At 40.0% G+C, this 15,848-nt stretch overlaps 1 protein-coding gene and 1 non-coding gene across 3 annotated transcripts in view; both read left to right on the top strand.

Moving 5' to 3' along the window:
• The window catches only part of CASZ1 (castor zinc finger 1), a 194,614-nt gene that overhangs the window by 42,863 nt on the left and 135,903 nt on the right, over positions 1 to 15,848 (top strand). For both annotated transcript variants that reach the window (XM_075280011.1, XM_075280010.1), the window contains exon 2: positions 11,414 to 11,516. The gene's annotated coding sequence lies outside the window, so the exon portion shown is untranslated. The remainder of the gene's footprint in view (positions 1 to 11,413; positions 11,517 to 15,848) is intronic.
• LOC142211034 (U6 spliceosomal RNA) lies at positions 10,947 to 11,058 on the top strand. The gene has a single exon (XR_012717133.1). It is a non-coding gene; the product is annotated as a U6 spliceosomal RNA (small nuclear RNA).

A 15,848-nucleotide genomic window follows, 5' to 3' on the forward strand; every position in this document is an offset into this window, starting at 1 on the left:
AGTGTGAATCCGATCATAAATCGTTTTGTATGGAAAAATGGGAGAATAAAAAGCTAGTGTCTTTGTGCCACAACACCCAGTCACATATACTGTGAACACAAATACACACACCCACGCTCTGAACAAGAGGCACACCTGACCAGCGCTGCACAAACATGAGCACACTCCGCCAATGGGGAGACGGGATGGTGAAACACACAAGAAAAGAAAGATGCCAACCTTAATTAATTTAAATATTTACCAATCCAGTTTTTTAATTGTGTGTATGTTTGCTCTATTTGTGTACAAGAAATACCTGCTGCATGGGCGTACCCGCTGCCGAGATAAAGCTGATGACATCAGGATGAAAAAATGCAATGAAAAACATTTTCATGCCACAACAGATCAAATTGCAGTTTTTCTCCTTCCAGATGAATTAGCACTATTATTTATATCGTTTTTCCATATTTATAGCCTTTGGGGGTGATATCAACAAGGCTACAGTATAGTCGCTCAATTTTAAGTTTGTTAAGTTTGGTTTGTCAGAAAATTCTCCCATGTATCCCCTTACCCTTCCCTGTTCCCCCAGCCATTCTTCCCTTCCATATATCTCTAGACAATCTGTTGACAATTTATGTTAGCTATTGTTGGTATTATTAACGTACCTTACATGATATAATCTTATTATAGACAAAACATATGTGTGACCTATGTACGTCTTACTGCACTATGTATGTCTTACTGTCAGTTATTATATATTCAATGGTAGCCAGGCCATACACATTAGATGGCTATCAGCAAAGTGTTTTAATGGTCGACACCTCTCTACTCCGAAACCCTTACACCCTTAGCGGGCAATCACAAGGAGGAAAATGGCACTGAATTTGGTGTGGAATCCGCGTCAGATTCAGCGCTGAAAAAAAGCCCCCATTGACTTTAATGGGTTCCTTGAAAAGGGAACACTCAGCTTATGCATGTGTTGTGAATGGGAAGAAAGGAGGAAGCCACAGCAAGACTCCTTTGGTAGCAGTTCATCTAACCAAGATCAAAAGGATTTGCATCCAGCTATCTGATCCCTATGTCCAATATTGTGAGAGTCAGACACCATACACATTAGATTCATTCAATGTTTGCAGGTTCAGTTGACTCTCATGTAATATACATGGTCAGCTTAATGGGGTTATTCGAGAGCAGATATTGATGGCTTCCCTTAGCATGTCATCTATATCTGATCTGCCTGATACCTGGCATCTCCACCAATGGGAACAGATCCGGAAACAGCCACGTCAGTAGGGACGTGGCTATTGTGTGGACGCTTACCGTTTCAGTGACTTAATACGGATAATAAATACCTTCTTATAATGATGATGTTGCTTTTTCAGTCACCCACAGAACATAGTCTAATCTTTGACTGGGACCATGTTCTAGCCCTCACACTTACACAGTCCAATTGATCCACTTACTGTCATAGTTCCTTGCCCAAGATGTGGCTCAGTTTTCTCATCTACAACTTTTTATCCTTTGCAGCCAGTAGTCACCTACTGTGAGGAGATTTACATATCAGTTTTTAATTCCGTGTCCAAATCAAATGTCCACGTATACCACTGTCTGTGCCACTGACCACCAAATAGTAAAAAGGAATCACCTTGAGAAGAGTGAATATATTAGAATACACGTTGCCCTAGATTCACTAATCTCTTCTTTTTAGATGGTTTGACTGTCGCTGATCTGTTACTGATCAGACACACCTAATGGTTAGGAAATACACTCATAATGTTGGAATCTGTTCTTTACTATGAGAAGTCTCGGTAATTGATCAATGTATTTATTTTTATTCTGGTTAACATGGTTTCAGTTCAGAATAATTGTTATTACAATAACTGGTTGGAGCACATTGACTCCTGGGAAAGAGTCATGACATTCGGGTAAAATCCTAGGACATTGTATGGGAAATGCAGTGGGTTCTATAGCTTGTGTGGACCGTGTGGGGGACCCCATTTTCAGTAGTCTTTCCAAAATCAATAAGATCACAGTGATAGGTAAACTGGGAAGATTACCAAATGAAATAGGCTGAATATAGCTGAAATCTGTTCATGAATCTGGCACCAAGGGCCTCTCTATAAATTCAGTATTCCCTTACAGAATAGGTAAAAATGGATTTGATTTATACAACTTGAATGGGACCAACCCGTTGCACCAAGTTCAGCAGCATAACCTGGATTGTGCCCATTAGTGGGCTTCCCATAGGTCAGGTTCCTATTGACTAAACATTGATAGCTTTTCCTACAGATAGACCACCGATGTTTACGTCATGGAGAATCCATTCCTCTGTACTTGAAAAGCCGAAAGTTTTGAGCATTTTACGTTATCCCCTAGTCTGTTTCTCTTCTTTGAGCCTCGAAGCTGAGCTATTGCTATTGTCCGTGTGTCTCCAGGCATCTCTGGGGCTGCTTAGCAGCCTAAGGATTGATTTCTCTTAGAGTTACTGATCCCTGGAAGTTAAAGGGATCCGATCTGCCAGGGCTCATTGATTTCCTTCTGCTGCCATGTTTACTGCCTGACTTCCATTCTGTAGTATTGATTGGGGAGGGACAAGCAGATATGTCTTCATGCTTCTGATCTGGAAACGCATATCTTGTATTTGAGATGTCCCCGTCTTTTATGCTGAGTATTTTAGTAGAAACATTCCACCAGCCATTTCAACACTTCCATGCTTATCAGAAGACTTTCTTCAGCAGGTGCACTATGAAGGTTCATGCAGTGACAGCCGGTCTGTAATGGGTTGGATTTCTAATCATATCCTTTAACTAGGGCTAGACTAAGGTACTTTAGGTCTTAGGTTGCATCCACATGGGATGTATATGCTTGGGAATTTGCCACTGTGGAATTGTGGGTAAAAAATCTGTAATGGTTTACAGTAGCATGGTGTGAAATCTGTGAAAAGATACAATAACACTATGAAATCACATGTAAAAACGCAACATTTGTTGCATTATACACCACTGTGGATTTTGTACTGTGGCAAATCTGCAACATATCAGTCCCTTGTGAACGTACCTTAAAGAGGAGTGTTTCATATCTACAGAAGAATATCATATTTTTTATACACATGAGTGTATTCTCTCTATTCTTGATGGATAATCTATTGTAGCCATGGGGAAATTACTAAAATAATACAATGGGAGTTTGCTGCAAGTATAGATCTGTGTATGCAAATGATTGATTTGTAACAATAACCACCTTTCTTTTCTTCTAAATGGTAAAGAATAGGTTCCTTTCATATACGAGTAGTCATTTTACAGGTGTCATGTAGGGTTGAGCGATCGGGATCAGATATGTTCGGATTCCGATCCCGATTTTTTTAGCGGGATCGAGGTCGGAGGTTATTTCCCACAATGCTTGGCTACTGGCCAATCATTGTGGGAAAAGCTATAGTATCAGATGAGCAAGTACTATTCGAAACTCCCGTTTCGAATAGCACGCACCCATAGGAATGAATGGAAGCGGCCGTCATGCAGACTTTGCCGGCGTCCGGCCGCTTAACCCCCTGTGTGCCGGCTGCGTCCATTCATTCCTATGGATTTACCGCACCCTGTCACTCTTCTGCTTCATCCCTGTTTTACCGTATACTCAGCTTTGCTACATCTGAGATGTAGCAGAGTCCAGTATATGGCACAGCAGGGAGGAAACAGAAGAGTAGATATTATCTATCTACTCGCAAACTTCGCTCAACTTACCTGCACAGAAGTGCTGCCGCTGCCGCTCCCCGTTCTTCTCGCTCCTATTCTCTCTCATTGACATGCCTTCAGAGCGTCCTTGTGGCTTAGGAATGGGGGCCATTCAATGTCTGTGAATGGGGGCCATTCACATGACCGTTATTTTATGGTCCGTTCTAAAGGTCATGTCTCATTTTTGTCTGTTTTCACGTATCCATGTATACAAAGAAATGTATGGGGAGATGGCCGTGACAAATGGATGTTTTTCACAATCATTTTGCACTTTAGTTGTGTGAATGGAACCTAAATCAATTTGTACAATGGGAATGAGGGTGCTGCTCGCAAGAGCTTACAATCTATGAGTTAGAGGGGGTGGCACAAGAGGTAGCAGGGGCAGCCTATGAGGTAGTATTGCATTAAAAATGCCCCCCATTCTCTGTCCTTCCAGTATATCATTACACATTCCCTTCCTTGGCATGGGCTTTACAGAGTGATGGTCCCACGCATACCAACTGCGAAACCAGGTTTATTTTCATCCTGAAATATTATAAATAACATAGAAATTCTCGATCCAGTTAGAGGAACTGTGCAGAAGCAATTCATTTTACACCTGGGGAAAATCCCATTAAAAGTTCCAGGATGGAGTGTGCCTGTCCTCCAGCCAGATTCCCACAGGCACTTCATGTGTGGCCCTGCTGCTTGGAGAGCTGACAGATGAAGGCAGCCGAGAACATACAAACGTCTCTCCATTGTCACTACCGTCTACTGAATGAGTCCTTACATGCCGCCACTCTGAAATGAAAGGGCATTAACTTTCTGCCTTTAAACCTGCAAAACAGAGGTGTGATAACCACACAACCAAAAACAGAACACCGAACATCAGAGGGAAATTAAGAGTAGGCCTTGTTTTAGAGATTATCGAGACTTAACAATTAAAGAGGGAACTTCAAGGAATTAAAGATCACCCGGAACCGCGTTCCATCCAGGAGCAGACCTTATAATCAGTGTGCAGGTGACAAGTCCCTGGGTGTAGAGGACTATCCAGCTAAGGAACTTCCAAGACTTAGGAGCCAGACAGGCGCAGAGAAGATGAAAAACATCACAGAAGTCGGGCAGGAAAAATATATAAACTAGAAGAGAGTTTTTATTTTGGGTATTTTTCCTTTGAAACAGTTTGTAGTAAACAAGAGTTTCCTTTTTGGAAAAAACGGTGACACGGCGTGACATCATGATGGTACGAAAATCAATCAACATCTACGAAATTAAAGCTAGAAAATCTAACTGCAGGATTTATGGATGGCAATGGAAATGAGGGAACTTGGAGTCTAATTTATGGCCGTGAACTCGTACTCAGTAGAGGGAATACTTCCTTCTCTGATTTCAATGGAAGCCACAAAGATAAGAAAAAGAATATGTCCTATCTCAATATAATTACCATTTGGCAACCCTATATTAATTCACCCTTTCCCCGTGGAGTGTCCTAAAGGTGTACGGTTGAGGACACAGTCTACATTATATTATTGCAAACACCATGTAACCACCTAAAGGACTGGGCCCAACACTCTCTATGTTTAGATGGTTGTGTGCTGGTTGCGATTCAACTGCCTATCACTTCTCTTAAAGATTTCTAAAGCCTATCTAACTAGCTAGTTTCTCATATCTGTGCATGAAATGTGCATCATGTCTTTTGCTTTACGATTTCGGGCCCAAGTTTTCTCCATCGAATTGTAGTCTGCTGAAAAAAAACAAATATAAAAACATATCACTTTTTCTAATTGAGATCCGTGTACATGTCTGTATTTGCGTCTGGGACTATCTTTGAGAACTGCCCCAGGTATTTAACATCAGGTGAGCCACTGACAACACGGGTGAAAAAAAAAAACAATTACAAAGTAACAGAAGCAGATCTGTGTATTTTATCTGTTTTCAGACATGTATTTTATTTCACCTGTGGGAACGAGACAGTAAAATAAAGCTTTGTTGAATTTTACTATGCCTATATAAATATATATATTTTAATTGTGACTTATACGTCTACAACTTATGAAACTTTTTCAATGGCTGATATTGTATAGCAAAACTGAACTTGGCTTCCAAGCTCTTGCAATGGATGAACGGTGGCTAGGTTTTTTTCTCCACCATGCATATCTCTTTGCCATGTACAGTGTGTGAACTTAGGCCTGGTTCACATCTGCGTTCGGTATTCCTTTCGGAGAGTCCGCTTGGGGACCCCCCCCGAACGGAAAACCGAACGCATTAAAAAGCAGTGAGCAATGAAAGCACATGGACTCCATTGACTATAATAGGATTTGTGTGTTTTCCGCATGGTGTCCGCGTGAGTCATGCAGAGAGAAAAGTACTTTAAGAACTACTTTCCTCTCTGCATGACTCGTGCAGACACAACATCGCCCCCATTAAGGGGCCACACGGTGGCTCAGTGGTTAGCACTGCAGCCCTGCAGCGCTGGAGTCCTGGTGTTCAAATTCCCGCCAAGGGCATAAAACCATCTGCAAGGAGTTTGTATGTTCTCCCCGTGTTTGCGTGGATTTCCATCCCATATTCCAAAGACATACTGATAGGGAAAAATGTACATTGTGAGCTCTATGTGGGGCTCACAATCTACATAAAAGAAATAAAACAAATCAACAAAAACAACATGGACCCCATTATAGTCTATGCAGTCCATGTTCTCTCATTGCTCACCGTTTTTTAATGCGTTTGGTATTCCGTACAGGGGGTCCCCAAGCGGACTCCCAAAATGGAATACCGAACGCAAATGTGAACCAGGCCTTAGAGCCAATTCAGATGGTTTTGTGCAGTTCTTGTTTCTGCTACATTTCCTTGACCTTGTCCTTGGGTACTGTTTGTAGTCAGATGGTGCTGTGAGTACGGACAGTAGACTTGAGATGGGACTGGAACTCACAGCATCATTTATCACATGATGAAGGAGTTTGGTCATCTGTGTTACAAAGTACGTTAATACAGACTATATCACCCAAAGCATACATGGTCGTCTGATTTGGTTCTTATTGTTTTTATTCCCCTATAGCATTGGGTTCTGGGTTTTTGACTTTCTACAAGGAGATGCCTTTTATAGTTCCACAGACTGAATCACTATAATGTATGTCTAGTTCAGAATAAACTATACCATGTGGAAGATGTGTTATAGCTTGTCTTTTATAGACACTGGATTAGGTAAATTGGCAGCTTTTCTTCTCTGGAATTGTATCTGCATACTCGTTTTTTTAAAGAGTACAATTTATTTTTGCTAATTTTTACATTGTAAAGTATACTCCCTATCCTTCCATGTTCCACATCTATATTTCCTGTCCATGTATGGCCAAGCTTCCTTCTGCAGCATCCGCTGTCTCTTTTAAGGCTGAGAACAGGTGTCTCAGAAAATAACCGGGCGTGGGAATAATAAAAAAGAGCATTGAGTTTTACTAATCTGTATTTATAGTAAATAAATGGGAAGAAATCAGTTTGGAATTTATGTTCCACCCAATCCTGCCTTATGCAAGACAGTCCAGATCTGGCGTAGCGAGAGGGACGGGAACATTCATGCTTTGTGTAGATCTTCTCAAGTCTTTGTTCATTTTGTTTATTCACATTACAGACTCCAAGATCGACTGCCAATTTTTTTGTATTTATTTTATTAATCTATAGAAATAGAGAATTACTATTGTATTGAAAGCACTAGAATCAGACCTTTTCAAGTTATTGTGATATCCGAATGGAGTCTCTGATTCCGTGAGACTGTGTCCTGGTGCAAAATCCATAGAATGAGGTGCCCTGTTAGTGACCCATGAGAATTGGTATCTGTCACCCAGCTGTTGTTTCTTGGTGGCATAGTACGCAAAAGACAAATAGCAAATCATATAATGTAGTTACTGTATGATACAGGACTGTAGAGTCAAAGTTGGAGTTAGGTATGGGTGGCGTCAATATAAATAAACTGGTTCTAACTCCGGTTATGTTAAGAATATTGTAGAATTAATTTATTAAACATAGAATAGGTGGCCTATTTACACAGTGATACAAATTGTCATGAGACAGAAGCTGCAACACAACTATTGCTTGCATTAGACCTATCATGGTTTTTGTCTCAGGGTGCCACCATACAGAGTTCTGGTAGCAGCATAGCCATACTCGGTGCAGGGGTTGCACATGTAAGTGAAACACTGGGTAATTATGGGATGTTTTTCATCACCGGCCACACAGCTTTTCCATTACCGGATAGCCAGGAATGAGAAATAACCTGTAGTTTAGCAGTGTTTCACACCGGTGCGCCCAACCTTGACTGTGGCTCGATTGGGACGCCAAGTGATCCGCCAGTACTTGTATTGCAGTGTTGTGACTAGCACCACTGTCACAGCAACTTGTGTAACGTGTATCCGCCATCCAGATTGATTTCCATCAATCAGAGGGATGCGGAGGACATTTTATATGACAAGTCTTCTTCACACCAGATTTCTCATTACTGGTTTGTAGTATTTAGCGAATAAATACCACCGTTCTAGCAGGAAAATATCTTAAGTAAAAATTTAATTGTGGTAATAATTAAACTGCTTTATTCAGACTGAAATAAAAATTTTGTCCAGCAATTTGGGCCTCATAAATATTTTATTTGTTTATTATTAAAAAATGATTTCCATGTTTTGCACAATATTCGAACCTTGTCCTTTCTCTAGAATCTGCAAATTTGGCCTTGTGTAGGGTTAACAAGCAACCAGGGAATTTATCATATATAGTTAAATGCAATAAAAGGCAAACCTCTTCCATATAAAACATTTTTTTTTAGTAAACAGAGGCTAATATTTTATACAGAACTGGGCCCATTACCCGTGTGTATTGTATTTATTTTCTAGGAAGGCAAGAACTTAGTTACACTTTTTTCCAGCAAATGTTACAGTTCTCGAAGCCATTTGTAGATTAAGTTTAGAATTTTCCAGAAAAAACACTAAAACAGTGTACATGGATGGATGAGAATTATACGTCGTTGTGCTATTGTTAACCATTGTAGGGTTTCCATAAAAGCCTGACTCACTGCGACCAGATTAGTACTATGAAGATCACATTACCAAAACTGTGGAAAAAGTAGCTATCTGACACCTGTCATTGTAAGTGTCACATACCATATTTACTATTGTCAGGCGGTTGTGAGTTGTGTACATGACGACAAAACGTATGTATCCTCATGTGTAACGTGTGTAGTTTGTAACATTATTTTTCAGTTTGGAAGCTGCGGAGGAAGTAGCTAGCTTCTCCTCCAGCTTCAATTTCAATAGCAATCCCTACAGCTGGCAGCCTGAGCCATGAAGGCATAAAATGAGATATTTGCAGACAAACTTAGATACATTTCCAAAACTGTTTGAGGCTAAGGCCCCATGAGACATCCAGCAACCAAAAAGCGCTGTTGGACAAAACGCAGCGGCAATGCATCGCAGCTCTTCCCACAGTACTTTAAACAGAAAGTTCATGGAGTTTTCCTCTGCAGACTTTCTGTTACAGTTATATCTTTGGGGAAACCGGCAGTGTTTCCGTACGTATAATTAACATGCTGCAATTTCCAAAACCGCACCTGATTTAGAAATCGTGGTTTGTCTGCATGGTAGTTTTTACTGCAAAGTAGGCATGGGATTCGCTGGAATCCCATCCACTTTGCCCCTACTGTAAAACACCATGATTCTTCCCATGGGCAAATCGCTGCCTTTCTGTCCTGTGGGGCCCCGGTCTTACTTGGATTACATAACATAATAAAGCGGTTATTAAAAATGAATGAAACATCAGTTTTCTGGCTATCTGTCTTTTTTAATGTCCATAATGTATCTGTTTGTCACCTGTCATAAAAAAAATAAAAAATAGAACTTTATTGGTCTATTTTTTGACTCAATCCACTCATCCATTATTAACAGGGTGTTAAAACCTGACCCATTGACTTGTATTGGCAGGTCCGTCCAGACAAAAAACCCAAAATATCCATTTAAAAAAACCCTATATGTGTATGTCCCCATTGGCTCACATTGTTCTAAAAATTGACGTTCATCGGATGTTAAGGGAACATCCATTACATGCCCATTTTTCATGTCGTAGGACTTTCCGTTCCCTTGGCCCCATTTGAGTCTTCAGGCTTCTGAGTGACAAGTTGACACCAGTCATTCTACAATTTGCAAACCAAATCTGTATTTCAGTGATTTATTGTACCAAAAAATCCGATTTTGTATCATGTGTGTCCCTGGTTTTCAGCGTTGCTTAGTCCTTTATACATCTGTATAGCTTTTTGCTATACAACGTACAAAAATCTGCTTATTAAATAGCAAACAGGAAGGACCTTTTTTTCAAAATGTGAGCAAGTCGGATATTCAAAACAGGGATTGTCATGGAAACGCCACAATATTTGCTTAAAATGACACAAGGTCTCTTGGTAGCTGTGTTGACACATTTGGCTCCATTTTTGGCTCCGTCCCTATCTGAAATGGATCTTAACAGGAGCCTTTGTTATTTAACAATTAGCTGCTTTTCCTCAACTTTTGTGCTTTGTCCCGAAATTAATAAATGTGGAACAAGTTCAGGATTTTTTCATTAAAAAAAAAAAAATGAAAAGTTAGTCACCCTTTACTGTTCCGGTGTAAAGGAAACGCGACAGCTGGTGCGATTGTGTTGTGTAAATTCCACAAATAGCACAACTCCTGCGCTTTATAACACACAGGAATGCTGACAACTTCCAGAAGTTTTTGATTTTACAAATTTCTTGTGCTAAAGTTGATTAGAAAACTGTGTCTGATCTGGACTTTGACTGTTGTCAAGGTATAAAGCTGGAAAACATGATTATACTCCGCATAAAATGACGTGGCGTAATCTCCACATAACAAGCTGATAATCACAACAGCAAATGAAGCAAAGACGTGGACTGCGCCCGCATTAGGTGGAAATTACAAGAACATCCCTTTCATATGGGTTTCCTCGGCTTTTATGTGCAGAAAAATACAATTGCATCCTAATGAAAGAGCGATTAGAGGCGACCCTTTAGGTGGCGACACATTTAGCACCTACGCGTTTGCGCTTTGGTCATTTTAGGTACATTTTTGATCCTTGTAGATACATTTAAAGAGGGGACCAAATTGTTAGGAAAAGGGTCTGTAAGCTACTTTAGACCAGGGCTATGGAATCTGGCTCGTGGAGTCGGAGTCAGTTTTTGGTGTAGTTAGAGTCGGAAAAAAGTTACCAACTTCACCTTCAAATAAAATTCTCGTGCTCACTTCGGCAGCACATATACTAAAAAAAAATTGGAATGATACAGGGAAGATTTGCATGGCCCCTGCACAAAGATGACACACAAATTCGTGAAGCGTTCCATAAAAAATAAAAAATTCTCATTTTAAGATATATTATACAATAAGTGATATTGTATAATGAATTCGATGTATAGTTTGTTACTTTTATAGGAATTCAATCACTGGCTTTTTAATAAATTAGAGGAGCTTTACCGATTCTGTCTGAATGATCGTTTATGAAGGAGTCGGAGCAAGAGTCAGAGTTGGAGTTGACCTAGAGATTCCTCAAATTCTGTTACATTATAGTTGCATATACATAGACTTAAACTGGATTATTTTGTGGGTTGTTTTTTTTTTTGCATTTTCCTAGATCATTGCCATGAATACATATTTCTTTTCAACTTTATTGCCATGAATACATATTTCTTTTCAACTTTTGTGTAGGAATCCAATTCAGCAAGGCCATTTTATTAAAGACAGCAAAGAGCGCAGTAAGAAGTGTCACAAGTTGGAATGGACATTGCTCCATCGGGACTTCATGTACAAGGTAAGGTTATTTTTAAAGCTTCTCACAAGACTCACATTTCCAGTCATATGCTTAGATTAGCATGTATTAACACTAAAATGGAAAAATAAAATAATCACCTATAAGTCCCTAAAACTTTTTTTGTATCAAATTGTTCATATTCTAAATCACCAATATGGCGACTGTTCTATCTGTCGCAGAGGTGGCTACCAGCTTCCATAGGCTACTGAATGATAAGGTTGCCCAGTTATGGCATCTTATTCTAGATTTTTGTGTAGCTATGTCAGTACTTACCTACAGTAAGAATAAAAGATTGGTGACAACCCATGTGGGACCTGGTAGCCATATTTTATTTTGCCATCTACATGTATATTCCATATTGAAGAATAAATCCCCAGCTGCCCCCTGTATACATTTGCGTCTTTCTATCACACTGACTCATAACTCTGTAGTACCCTTTTATTTTATGTAAATCCCCCCTTCTTTATTTCTCATTTCCCTCAGTATATTTACTTAAAGAGGACCTTTCATGTCGTCAGGCACATGCGGTTTTATATACTGCTAGAAAGCCGACAGTGCGCTGAATTCAGCACATTATCGGCTTTGCCATTATGTGCCCCGGGGAAGAGCTATCGGTGCCGTTACCAATAGATCTTCACTGTCAGAAGGGCATTCCTGACAGTCTAACTGGGAATGCCCCTCCTAACAGTGTGTAGCGTGGTACTGTGAGGGGGCGTCTCTTACCGCGATGATGCTGAGTGGTCAGGAGCATTATCGCTGGGAGGTAAGGAATGCCCCCTCACAGTATAGCGCTACACACAGTACTGTCGGCTTTCTAGCGGTATATAAAACCGCATGTGCCTGAGGACATAAAAGATCCTTTTTAATAACCATTTTTTACTCATTTACTTTGTAGTTTCTAAATTTAGTTGTATCCATTCTGTATTGAAAGCTAGCTATCCATGCTCTATCCTTCTGCTGGGTTTGTACGTCTACACTATAGTCAACCTGAACAAGCAGAGCTGCAGTATAAAACATGGAGGGGGGTGTCAGGATGACAATTGGAGCTTCTGGGGAAACAGGAATTGCATTTTACTTCCTCTGACATCCAAAATGCAACTAAGCTAAGATCTAAGACAATATATGATAGCTGAATAAAGGGAGGAATCCCAACCCACCACCAACTGGAAACCCACTTTAAATATTTATTTCAATACCAACATCTCAGACCTAATTGATTAATTATTAATTCTATGTGTTCTATATGATATTCCATTCTATAGTCTCTGTCATTTTTTATTGTATTTTACCTTTTGATTTCTACATCCATGCGAGGTCTCCTATGAATATCCATGCACAAATCCATACAATTTTGTTTATTTAAAAATTCCGTCCGATGCCTTTATCCTCTGCCGTGGTTTGCAGTAAAGTGTGGCTGTCAGCATTTTGAAAATCTCAGACCTTTTTACATAGCAGTCCAGTAAATCACATTGATAGGCAATCACTAAGACATTAGCTCTGCGCCGCAGTCACATCTGATAATCTATCCATTTGTAAGTATAAAATCTAATAGAACTTCCTTTAGAGTTCTCTCTGACCACCGCGCTCCCTCCCGCCCTGCCTGCCATCCACAAGTCCTGATTCCCGGACAATCCAGCAATGGCAATAATTTATTATACGTTATATGATTATACATATATGTCATAGAATTACAGCATGCTTGAGTATTTTAGCTATATTTGCTCTAATCTAATAACCATTATAATAATATTGTGTTCCGTACTATAAATTCTTAGGGTAAGTCAATGAACTGACCTGTAATAACATAAAGAGAGAAGATGCAGAGATATCATTTCTTTCTATACTCTTTGGTAAAGTGACAGTGATGATGATGTCACTACCCTCAGTTATGGTCAAGTGATGTCACTTTTCATTACACTGAGAATTGTATTGAGGTGTCACTTTCCTATGTCTAGGAAAAACAATGTCAATCAAAATGGCTCCTATAGTGGGTGGCGATCCAGATTTCCTACCATTCTGAATGGCAAATACTTGTTCTAATACTGCTTATACTGGTTCCCAAAAATCTTTCTCATAATCGCATATGACTAACATGGTCAGGGCTCCAAAAATATTTAGGCTCAACCTAATTTGCTGCACATGGCGTCATTCAGATCTGATGTTATAATGTGATACTGTTTACTATGTAATTAAAATTATTTTTGCAAATAGTTTTTTGCTTGGTGCAACAATTAATATTTCGTCCTTAAAGGGGACCTGTCAACTTGCCTAATGTGTCTGTACATATTCCCTATGGATACATATTTTATAGGATTCTTCTTTGCCATTCTTCCAGAATACATAATTTTTTAAGTAAATTGATATAACCATTCCTTCAATGGGGTGTTTCCATCCACCCTGTCCAGTTGGAGACGCACCCTCTAGATGGGGTAATGGCAATGCCTAGTTGTCAATATATTAATACAAAGCGTACATGTCCGCAGAGCGGACGGGGCATCTTGATATACCTGTGACATATAAGGAACAGAAGAAAGACCTGCTCATTAATGTAACACATTAGACTATTGGCAAATTACATGCAAATACTTTGTCGTTAACACAAAACACCTTTATCCAGCCCTGGTTATATGTGGGCAGATGCAGGACAGCCAACAAGTATGTGCCATCTGCCACCTTTTCATGTAAGGGGGCTCAGTAAGTTAAAGAAGACACATCTGAGGGGGCTCAGCTAGAAACACAAGATGTCTTTAAGCCTAGATGTGCTCACCAGCTATTTCATTCATTAAAAATGGATTCATCCAATATGACCTTTGGTTTTGAAGTCGGGGAACTTGGGGGTCAGTTTAATGAGGCCCCCACTGGGACATCCTTTGCTTGTATTGAAAGCCAAAGCTGGAGACGACACACAAACATGACTATGCAGATAATCAGCACCGAGCCGACATGCTGCAGCTGTCAGTCACTAATCTCTTCATATTACGCCTCATTTCTAGAAATTATAGCCAGATTATGAATTATGAATGAAAGCCGAGATGCAGTTTGCTAGTCTACAAGAAATACATAGAAATCAATAGCCATGAATTTTTGGTGACGGCCGGTACAGCTGTTTTGCTGTGCAGAACGAGTATAATGTTCTCCTGTCATTCGGACAAGTTTCATAGCATGTTCATAGAAGTGAAGGGAAGGCTGTCAGTTCTGAATCTGACAGCAGAAGTATGGTGAATTTTTGCTCTGCCTGTTATATAGTGTTGACATGTGATATCTATCCGAGTGCAGGTAGCTTATTACTTGTTTAACTTTACAAGAACTTTTCTGTCATTTCTTTTATGCTTTGGATAGAATTGCGTAGACTCTATAGTATAGCTCTATTACCAGAATTTCTATCTTTGTAGGCACACAAGTCTTCCATGTTGTCCCCTAGAAATGTAGCCATTAGGCTGGGGCCCCATGTCGCGGAAACACAACTTTTTTTCTTGTGGTTTTTTGAGCCAAAGCCAGGACTAGATTGAGCAGAAGTTACAAGTATAAGAGTTTTTTTTATATATCACCGATTCCTTTTGTAGCCATTCTTAGCATTGGCTCAAAAAAATGCAACAAAATCTGCAACAAAAAAAGCTGCGTTTCCGCAACGTGGGGCCTCAGCCTAATAGACAAAAAGGCTCAAGCACTGGTTGGGTTGATGCCATTGTACAATAATAGAAGAGGGCAGGCAATGTAGGTAGGTAGCCACTTAGGATCAACAGCTAAAATGTATTAAATAATAATAATAATAATAATAATTATTATTATTATTATTATTATTATTATCATTACCATTATTTTAAGGTATAACATAAGCTATCAGCATTTTGCACACCGTTAACGCTTACTCTGTATTTGAATATGAAGTAGTTAAAGATGGACAGCTACATTTGCCTAGTCAGCCAGCCCTGCAGTCACGGCTTCCGGTGTCGTCCTGGCTAGCGGCAGGAAGTTCGAGCATGTCAGGGATAAGGGTTGATATGTCACATCCATCTGCTCTGGACCTGACAAATAGCTCATCCATATTGTTAACATATTGGCTACCATATGGACTGGTTAACTCTCCAGGAACGCATGGGAGAGCAGACCTCCAAAAGTGGCAGCCGAGAGCGTGAAGGGCAGGTTGAGAAGAGCTCTGGGGCCTTGCAACGTGTAAGGCTGCTCTCACTGCATTAGCTGCAGGCTTTTTATTTAGTGCGTCTCCTGTGTTCCTGGGCCTGCGCTGGATCATTGACCTTCATGTGTAAATGGACTGGACAGTTGTAAGTCCATCCTTCAGGGCTCCACTGAAGCGTTGTCAGCTGTGCACTC

Source organism: Leptodactylus fuscus, chromosome 6 (genome assembly GCF_031893055.1).
Source record: "Leptodactylus fuscus isolate aLepFus1 chromosome 6, aLepFus1.hap2, whole genome shotgun sequence".
In the NCBI taxonomy this organism is placed as follows: domain Eukaryota; kingdom Metazoa; phylum Chordata; class Amphibia; order Anura; family Leptodactylidae; genus Leptodactylus; species Leptodactylus fuscus.